Source organism: Pyrus communis, chromosome 12 (assembly GCF_963583255.1).
Source record: "Pyrus communis chromosome 12, drPyrComm1.1, whole genome shotgun sequence".
Classification (NCBI taxonomy): domain Eukaryota; kingdom Viridiplantae; phylum Streptophyta; class Magnoliopsida; order Rosales; family Rosaceae; genus Pyrus; species Pyrus communis.
The window spans coordinates 8,080,091-8,091,053 of record NC_084814.1 but is presented as its reverse complement, the minus strand read 5'-3'; the positions used below and the strand labels follow the sequence as shown (position 1 = coordinate 8,091,053).

Sequence of the window (10,963 nt, the reverse complement as noted above, 5' to 3'; positions counted from 1 at the left end):
CTATACGATAGTTAGGTTTCTTCAATCCCAATTCATTCTGTTTTTGCTTACGCTCCGAAAATGGAAAAATTGTAGTAATTGGAATCCAAAAGCAAAACGAATTTGGCATAGGGTGAATTCAAGCTCATACTTCTTGCAATATATGTTATCAGAATTTGGAACGCATATCAGATTCTCATGTAAGATTTCGATAATTTGGTCTCTTATTGATTTATTTTTAGAAAGGAAAACTTGTATGTTCTAGAGTAAACCCATATGGCCTTGACTCCTGCAAGGTCTTATCTATGAATATCAAAGCATCAGGATTAGATTCAAAGGATAGGGGAAAACCATGATACAGAAGGCTTACTTTATGTTCTTTTTCCCTAATGATCCGAACTCGTATCGAGTACAAAGTTGACGCAACCACCCAATAAGGTTTAAAAGTAAGAATGAAAGTTTACTTGTTTAGAATAGAGGAAGTTATGAATCAAGAAAGTCAGAAATAAGGAAGAAACAGAAGAGATAACTATGGGGTCTTTACTTGGGCTTACTTGGGCACATGTGAGACTTTGTAGTTACAGTTCATTTGGTGTTACAGCTGTTGGCAATAATCATCATTTATGTCCCTTTGTTTTGGATTGTTGAGAATTGCTTTCAAGACTTTGGCAATGCAAACTTCGACATGTCTATAGAGAAAAGAATTTTGTGGTAGACAGTTTAGCGACTTATAGTCTTTGATTTGGGATGTCTTGATCTAAATTTATTATCGAGTAGGTTTGTTTGGACTCTTACTTTTAGCCTTGTTTTTCAAACAAATAAATAAATAAATAACTGTTGCAGTCATATTTAGAATAGAAATGTGATTGTATAAATCCTAGGAATTTGGAAAAATATTATATATTCCTATTCGGATTAGATTACCTATTAAATGTTGTAATCCTAAAGGGAAAAGTTTTACCCTTTCTACTATTATAAATAAAGGCACAATGGGTTGAATCAAAGACACCCACAATTACACATCTCTCTCTTCTTATTCTCTATTGCCGTACCTTTCTCTCTCTCTATAGCCTTCATAATTGTTCAGTAAATTATGCCTACAACACGTTATCAGCACGCTCTTGACGCTGCTCTAAAGAGAGTTTGATCTTCAATCAGGGGAGTATTGCATTTTAATCATTCTTTTCATGATTAATTTAATTATTTTATTGAATTGATCTACATGCTATTGATTCAATTTAATTTTTCTATGTTGAACATGATACAACGTATTGGGGATGCAATTCCGGCTTTCCGAGAAGGATCTTCTACAAATTCAAAGGTTTTTGTTGTTTTTTGCCAATCAGGTGCACTTAAAATAAAGTAAGATATTTGAAACGACCTTGAAGCATGAAAACATTCCCCATGATGCATGAAGCCCCTATGTTTATATTTTCATTCCGATATATATATACATATACATATATATTGTATATGTTCATATATTTGTCAATATATATATATATATATATATATATGTTTCATGCATTACTCATATATGCTATGTGGAATTTGTGAGTCAAAGAATCGAAATAAATTAGAAGCATATTAGGGTTTGTAGAACCCTAACAATTTCGAAAAATAAAGACAGGAACTTGGGATTTTGCGGCACCACTGTCGTGGTACCACCATAAGGACCACGGTGCTGGCCTGAAGCCTAGCCGTGTGGAGACCCCCCTTGAGACGACGTCGTTCGACATCTTAGACCTGTGCTGAAGCTCCTGGGCTTCGCTACCTCTGTGGAAAACCAAGCTGTGTGCCTGGATTGGTTTTTGACCATGGGCCTATAGCCCTGACCCACACCAGCACATATTGGGCTGGTCCTTAAGTCTCGGCCCACGCCAGCAGCCTTGGCTGTTGGGCTTAGCCTCTGCCACGACCTGTGTCTCTATAAGTCAGCCTATAAAGCTGGGCTTAGTTTTTGCGGCCCAAAACTTGAAACCCAGCTGCAGCTAAGGTTTCCCTCGCAACCCGCAAGCCTTTGAGCTTGCTCCCGTGCCTATTCTTGGTCCAAAGCTAGCAGCATTAGCTGCTGGGCTTCCTGTCTCTCGGCTGTGACCTACAGCTCACTCTCGAGGCCCTTTTTAGGCCCTGCCTTTTACTCAAGGCACCCAATCCAAGCCCAATTATTTTTGGAGCAATATTTTTTCGACCCGATAATATTATTTTAATATTATTTAGCTTCTACAATCGACCCCGAATGGTCCTGATCTATTGAATTAATTAAAAGTGACCTGCATTCCATTAATCTGATAATGAATCCAAAATTATTGACATGAAGATCACTTTTGGTCATTAACGATTCAGTAATTTATTTTTATATTTTGGACAAGCACATACTTTCGTAGTAACGAAGTTCTCACGCTCGAGTCCCTGAAGAAACTCAAATCCACTATACTTAAATCAACATATTGCATTCTGTGTTTCTTACATGAACCTCTCATTATGAACTAATTGTTCATAAAACTAAATTGAACCTATAGTTTCAAATTTAGTGCCTTTGAAACCTGAAGTTTTCATAAAACAATACACCCATGAAAACCCAACGTTTTTTTTATGAAAACCATGTCTTAGAACTTGAATGTTCTAACTTTGATGCTTATGGATGATTTCTTCCCATAACACCAATCACAATCTTGTTCCCTTCAATTTAGTGGATTGTCGAACTGTAACAAGTTTGATTTTCCTGATTTGGATGTTTCTAATAGAAACCACTTTATGTGGGGTACAAGACGTGAATCTTCACTTGACTATCAAGAAGCTGAGAAACCATTGAAGCCAATAATGGCAAAGAATAGCTGAATAAGCCTCTACCATGATCTTCATTCAAAGACTTATGCCCAAAGCATTATCAATGGAAATACCTCCTGAATGAGGATTCCATGGCTCTTTGGCTCGCTCCTACAGACCGCGTGATTATGCGACATATTGCCCGAAACATACCATGATTACGTCCATGAATGAGTACAATTCTGAAGTTTATAAATCCGATCAAATTTTGACTGGAGAATATTTTTCTCGTCCTTCCATTTTCTAACTTGCCCCTGAAGCAGCAGTGTAGAAAGCGGAAGTTTACCACATTCTCGGATCTGATTACTACCACAAACATATGGTAGCATCAGGGCATGCTAAGGTGTGGCATCATGCCCGAAGCGTGATCCTTGGCACCTAAAACCTAAAACTTCAAGAATAAGGGATAATATTCCCGAACCTTAACCCTGCAGAATCTTCTTCCGTCTTGATGGAATAGATCATTGGTTATGCACCTATTCGTGCCCCTACCAATGTTGTTAAGGAGTACCATTCTAGTAGTCAATATGTAAGACTAATTTTTGCTCCACCAAACACCATTGGAAGAGCCGAGTTTTGACATGGATAGCCTTGTTGGCCGAATCCCTTAGTAAACCAGTTACTTTGTGAACATTTTTCCATGTTCTTGGATTCAAGTTTGGTGTATGTTTTACTTATGGATAATCTTATTGATATTGTCCTCGAATATGAGTTAATTGAATCATGTTTCTTACTACACGTGACCAATTTAATTAAACACGTGATTAGGTTGGAATGTGGGAAAGTTAGTTGTCTGGATGAATGTGTACTACACACACTAACTTTACATCTAAATCACATCTCTAACAATGACTTTAGGTTTATCCATCCAACCTGATTAAGAGCATTGGCACGCTCCTCGTTGTATGAATGGTACTGCATCACCATTTAAGGGACCTTAAATTCTCCCTGACGTTGAGTTTTTAAGGATATTCGAGATGACAATGATCATAAATGAAATCATCGAAGAAAATAGAGTGAAATATCTTTGCACCACCTCCAAAAATGAGCCTAAAGCTTTGATTTGGGCTAATGGGTTGTCTCCCAACTAGGAATACACCACATGTGGCCGGCCTAGAGCCTGGTGATTGAGCAGTTTACTTGCTTTGGCACGACCTTTTGGGACACTTAGGTCGAACGTTGGTGCTACAACGCATCTCCTTATTTGAAGTAAGGATATTGTGCCTACAAGCACACTTTGCCAAGCATGCTCATTAAGGAAATTGATTTTCTATATCATTCTTCGCAAAGATACGACATGACTCTCTTTTCACAGTGGATTCAAGGGAATATATGTGGACTAATCCAACCAAAATGCGGACCACATAAATACTTATGGTTTTGGTTGATGAATCGACAAACTGGTCATATGTTTGTCCACACACATTGCTGCTAAACCTCATGGCCAATTAAGGGCTCACCACCCTACTTATCCCTTAATGTCTGGGAGACTGGATAATGCCGGAGAGTTTATATCGATGGTTTTCGATAAAGTATTGCATGTGTTTTGGGTTTATAATTTGAACATCAAATTCCCATGTTCACCTCAAATAGTCTCGCTTAGCGATCATAAAGCGCAATTTAAATGATCGCCAGAATTTTGGTAAACGTATCAAGTTTTCGGTTTTTGCCTAAGGCTATGCAATCTTGTACGCAACTATATTGGTCCGCCTTGAGGCCCATTGCCACCCAACCTATATGACATTACATTTGGTTACTGGGTACGAACCTAACGATTTTTCATATTTACGCATTTGGGTGAGCATTCCATGTGCCAAGTTGCGCCGCCGCAATGTACCACCATGGGTCCTCAAAGAAGGATGTGTATCTTTTGTCGATCATGATTCTCCTTCACACTAACTTTCTTAGAGCCCTTGCATGCAATCTCTTTACCGCTCATTTGCGGGTTGTCACTTTAATGAGACAATCTTCCCGCCGTTAGGGGAAATAAGAACATTAACGTTCCTGTAGAACAGCGTGAATTTGCATGAATGTTACCCACTATGTCTCATCTCGATCCCCGTACCGCACATGTATGATAAGTAAGTGCGATGAATTATAGATTTCAGAATGTTGCTCCAGACACATTCCTCTGATCTAGCTAAAGTGCTGAGATCATATACCAGCTGCAAACGTGCCTGCAAGGATAGACGTACTTAATGGATGTCGAGTCAACATCCCTGGATGGTGTGTCACCCCCGTTGGACGATCTAGACGCCCTTGTTGGACAGTCCGGTACACCAGCGAATAGCTAATCAAAGGGTAATACTAAAGAGACTGATCATTTGCAACTTAATATTATGGTTTCTTAGTGTCATGCCAACCCTACATAACTAACCATGAAAAGGAAAATGAGGAGGAGGTTTGTTAGAGGACATGTCATGTTTTGCTTTTTCTTGATATTTTAGGATGACAATGGAATTGGATCCTATCCGGATCTATTTTGTAGAGATCTTAGGAATCTCCACATCTTAGTTATTCATCATGTATAATGCGGTCAAAAATTATTTGATTTTTTATTTAAAATTAAACACAAATAATATTTGATGTAAACTAACCATACGATATATGATGAACAATTAAAAGATAGAGATCTTTAGAATCCCTACAAAGTAAATCGGGAGATGATGCTCTTCCGACAAAGATTAACTCTGTCTGAATCCAAAACTTTATTAAAATTGTTTATGTTTTTGTTCCTGTCAATCAATCAATCTTTGAGATTATCTCCAGATTTTAGGTCATCTTATCTTATCTCCTCGTATAGATGAGTAGTCTTGTATAGATAGAAGGCTAGGCCTTGTTAGGTATAAGAGTAAGTAGGTTGGGAAGATACGTGATAGTGATACATCTTTCCACTAATTTTCTAAAAACTCAATGAGTATAAAAACTTTTGCCATTTAATAGTCCAGTTTAGTGGTGTTTTTTTTTTACTTGTAAATGAAAGGTCTTAGTTAGATTCAATTCTCGTCAAAGATGAAGGTGAACCATATTATTATAACAAGCTCATTGCAAGACTTAGTATACTTTCCTATCCCTTTAGTGTAAATATTATTATTTGTTAAAAAAAATAGTATAAAAGCATTTCACTTATTTAAATGAGGCCTTTTAGCCAAAATAGTATTTGAGATTTGTATAACTCTTCACTTTGGTACATGAAATTTGAAATCAATGGAAGTAGTCTCTGAGGTTGTCCACCATTAATCATTTTGGTACTTCCATGAAAAATCTTCATTAAATAAGGCTAAAATGACAACAATACCCTCAATTTTTGTCAAATCATTTGGTCCATTGTTCATTAAATTGAGGTATTTTTGTCATTTTGCTCCTTATTTAACATAATTTTTTAAGGGTCAAAATGATTGATGGTGGATAAACTCAGGAATCACTTCTATTGATTTCAAACCTCAGAGACCAAAGTGATAAGTTATGCAAATCTCAAGAACTATTTTGGCTAAAAAAACCTTTAAATGATGATCGTTAAATTCATAACATTATTTCAATGTTCACTTGATTAGTTTTCTTTTCTCAAACTTTATGGAATCATTTTTTTAAGTTTATCAAAAGTCACGCAACAACATACACATGTGGGTTGTTCTAATGTTACCTGCTTAATCATACATGTATAATGTAAGCAATAGTAGTGATAAGATTAGATAATTAGTCTCGTACGTATGTGTGACAGATCGTAACATGTTTAATCATTTGAATTTTAATGATAAAGATAAAATAAATAATACGAAGATTGACTTTTTAGTGTAAATATGTAGTTTTTTTGTTAAAACGAACAGTTTTTCGTTAAAATGGTTAAACCAAAGCGTTGATTCAATGTGATTATAATATTATTGTTGGCATATGGACATCCCTTATCTGTGGACGACCAAATCTAGTGTGAATCGATTTAACACGTCACAAATGCAATCTCCAAAAAGAGGTGAAGCAGGAATATAAAAATTTGAGAACCTTATCTTGTTCAAAGTATGTACTTGAAAGTTGCAACATTTCTGATCTCTCATTGCATTTGTGCTTGAAATAGTATGACAAAGTACCAACTAAGCTGTTAAACTATTAAAATGGAGTTCTAGACACGACTAATCAACCAAGTTATCGAGCTAAGATGGTGAATCCAATTTATGGCATTGCCATAACTTTTTAGTTTGATCCTTGATAATGAAAATCGACAAAAATAGTTTCTGAGTTTGGATACCATAAATCATTTTGATCATTTGGTGAAAAATCTGTTAATATCATCGTTAAATTCTTACGTGAACGACCAAGTAATCACTTTTAATGGTATTTTTGTCAAACTAGCTCATCATCTTAACGAGGATATTGGCAGTTTTTCACAGAATGACCAAATAATTTACAATGAACAAACTCATGGATCATTCATATTGATTTCATTATCAAGGACCAAAGTGAGCAGTTATGCCAACCTCAAACACCATTTTGGCTAAAAAGCCTCCAATTTATTGGTTCTGAGTTCACGAGAGCAATCTTGACCAAAAAATAGTTGGGCAATTAGCAAGAATGATTAATCTTTTAAGTTTGGTTCCAAAATGCTTATTTTTTAGTAACGACAACATATTGATCATATATTGATGACTTAACGATAAGATAACAACAACATAACGATGATACAATAAAGACATAATAAACACTAATTATTTATGCAACCAAATATAAAAAACTGAGCATTCTTGCTAATTGTCCAAAATAGTTCACAAGAACAACTTGTACGAAATGATTTTACCGCTAGGTGCGGTTTCTGTTTAGTAATAAGAATTATCAAGAATTATCAAGAATTATGTTGCATGTTCTTTTCTTTTTATTTGTTTCGTTACTTGACTATTGATGTAAAGAAAAAGAGAGAAAAAAATAAGGTAGCTGATTATTTTGCAAATTAATTGTCGAAATGATCAGTTCTAACATATCGTGGATATATCGTAGGTATATCTATAGTTTAAAGTTTAAAAATTAATATTTGACTTACCCAAATTTTTCCTTGTCGTGACCCTCTCCTATCCCTCCTTCCCATGGCCACTCAAGCTTTATCCTCTTCCACCACTACCAGACCTTTCTCTCCAGTTCTAAAGTTGCCCACTTTCTGAAACTCACCAAAACTAATTACCTATTTTGGCTTAGTCAGATGAAGCCGTTTCTTCTAGGTCATCATTTATTTGGCTACATGGATGGCACCCTTCCTATTCTTGACAAGGAGCCTGCTAAACCGAATCCGGCTTTCGCTACGTTGCTTCAGACGGATCGATTGGTTGTCAGTTGTTTGACTTCCACCATTTCCAGACCTATTTTGTCACTCATTGTTGGTAAAACCTCAACTCAAGTAATCTGGGAGTGTCTGTGGTGTCAACCTCTAGGACTTTCCAAAGGCTCCCGTTTCAACAAGCTAAGTTTATTAATGATTCTCTTGCTGCAATTAATCAACCTGTCTCTAGTAATGATTTGGTGACCTCTGTACTTAAAGGTCTTGGGGTTCAATGTTTATCACTGTTATTCTCAATTTTCCTCCCTTGCCAGAATTTCCTGACCTTTGCTCCCGTTTCCTGACCTTTGAGGCCCAAATGAGGACTAGACAGTAGCTCATGCTCTCCTTACTGTCATCTTTTGTGCTGCTACTCCTTCTCAACAACCCTTGCAGCCCGTGGCCCAACCTTTGCAGCCTAATGGCCCGCAGCACCCTACTACCTTCTAGGCCCAGCAACCTCGCAATAGGAATCCTGGTCATGGTGGCTACAACGAGCGCCTACGCGGCGGCTGGGGACATTGTGGTCACGGTCCTCGCAATGGTTGGTAGCCCAACCAATAGGGTTTAACCTAATAATCAACAAGGTATTCTTGGTGCTCGTCCTAGTTTTTGGTGTAATTTTTGTAACTCTCCTGGCCACAATATCTTTACTTGTCAGCATCGCCTAGCTCCTCCTTTTGTAGGCTATCGTGCATTTCTATCTGCTGTTTCTCATGATCCTATTTGGTATTTTGATACAGGAGCCACTCACCGCATGAGAAATAATGAAGCTGCACTCCAAGACCCATCTCCTTTTACTGGTAATAGTTCTGTTCTCGTAGGTAACAAAGCTTCACTTCCTATAACTCACACTGGCTCTCTTCCTTTTACCTTAGGTTCTTGTTAATTCAAATTAAATAATTTCTTTTATGTTCCTTCTTTCAAGAAAAGTTTTCTCTCTGCTTCTCAATTTACTAAAGATAATTTCGTCATTGTTACTATTCATCCTTTTGGTCAAGTAATTTATGACTTTTACATTGATTCTCCGTTGTTTCAGGGTCATTGTGAGGTTCATCTCTATCCCATGTCATCGTCTCATACGTAAGCCTTCCATGTTGCCTTGTTCTCCTTATCGCACTCTCGTCTTGGTCATCCGTCTTCCAAAGTTTTATCTAAATTGTTTTTAGGTTCTATGTCTCAATTAAATAAGGTATTTTGTAAGCCTTGTGCATTTAAGTCGCACATATAACCTTTTAATTCCAATAAAATTATTGCTCCTTTTTCGTTTTATTCAATTCATTTAGGTGTTTGGATGTCTTCTACTCTCTCTATCTAGTTTTTGTTATTATGTATTATTTATGGATGACTATAGCCGTTGCATTTGGATTTTTCCTGTGCGTGCTAAATTTGAAGTTTTCAGGCACTTTTAATCACTTTATAATATGGCGCGTAATGTATTTAACTCCGCCATTAGATTTATTCAAACCAATGGTGGTACGGAATACATCAATAATTCCTTTAAAATCTTCAGTCATCAAACTGGGATTGTTCACCGTTTCTCGTGTTCCCAAACCCCCGAACAAAGTGACCTTGTAAAAAGGAAAAACACCGTCGCATGTCCACTGTCACCCGTCTCTTCCTAAACACTACCAATGCCCTATCTTCCCTTTGGTCGAACCCGCCACCACCTTAATCATTAACCTTCTCCCATTCATGGTCCTTTATTGGTCTAGTCCCTATTTTTGTATTTTTGGTATTTGTGGAGTGAAAATTAATCCCGAAAATTCAGAACACGACAAGTTGCCTTTTTCCTAAACAAGACAAGGTTTCCCTCATTAAATGGGCAGGGCCAACAAATATTCCCGCACAGCTCAACATCTCTAGAGGATTTAGCAGTTGACTTTCACTACATCAAGCTCCCTTGCTCATGGCATGGAAAAGTCAAAGGCATTAATGATAGAATTAATCACCAAATCTGATCTTTAATATATTCTTGATTCAAGATTAACTCAACCAAGTAAGAAATCATCATCACAATTAATCAAGGATACTTACCTAGTAATCCTAAGATTTATCTCATAATTAATATCTTCGGGATAATTCTTTCCTACCTTCGGATGACACACCTTGACCAATAGGTGGCCAACATGTGTAGGGAAAAAACCCTAACCCTATGGCCAGCCACCTCCCTATAAATACTCCACCTACACCATTTTCTGGTAAGCTTTTGATGCACACTTATGCCCTAAACACTTTTTTTTTAAGTTACTAAATTAAGCATCAAAGATCCATTGACTAAACCCCATACCTCGTGGGTGCGTGAGGCTTTGGCCTTAATCAAAGGTATTTATTGTTTTGTAGGTACAAATTCATCAAGACTAAGACGGTCCATTTTTGCTACCAAGAATTGGTGCTTTCATTGAGAGCCTAATTTAAATACTCGAAAAATGCTCGAGCATTCATTCTTTGAATTTTTTTGTAATGTTGAATTTACTGTACGCTCCTAGTCATTGATTTTTTCTTAGAAAATTTCTAGATCAATCCTTGGGAAAGGATCTAATGGTATAAAATTCTGAAACCATGACGAACCGAACACCCTACGTCGAATACAGAATGGATGACAGAAACCAAGATGTGGCCTCACTTCGATGATCTTCACAGCTCAACATGATAGCAAGAGAAGCCCTACCGCGACAGCGCACCACCACCGTGCGCCCTACTAAACCTTAGGTTCCTAGACCAATTTCTAAGCTGGTTCAGCCAACCCAACTCCATGCCACTGAACCGACTCTGGTTCAGACCTAACTACCGCATCAACTGTCGGATTGGCGATTGAACTGGGATATTTTCACCCTATTTTTCAGTAGGTTTTCT

General features: G+C 37.1%; 1 long non-coding RNA gene across 1 annotated transcript; it reads left to right on the top strand.

Annotated features, from left to right (window-relative positions):
- Nucleotides 1-8,360: 8,360 nt before the first annotated feature.
- LOC137711599 (uncharacterized) lies at nt 8,361-9,379 on the top strand. Its single transcript, XR_011065077.1, has 3 exons — nt 8,361-8,694; nt 8,851-8,910; nt 9,147-9,379. It is a non-coding gene; the product is annotated as an uncharacterized lncRNA (long non-coding RNA).
- Nucleotides 9,380-10,963: the final 1,584 nt, after the last annotated feature.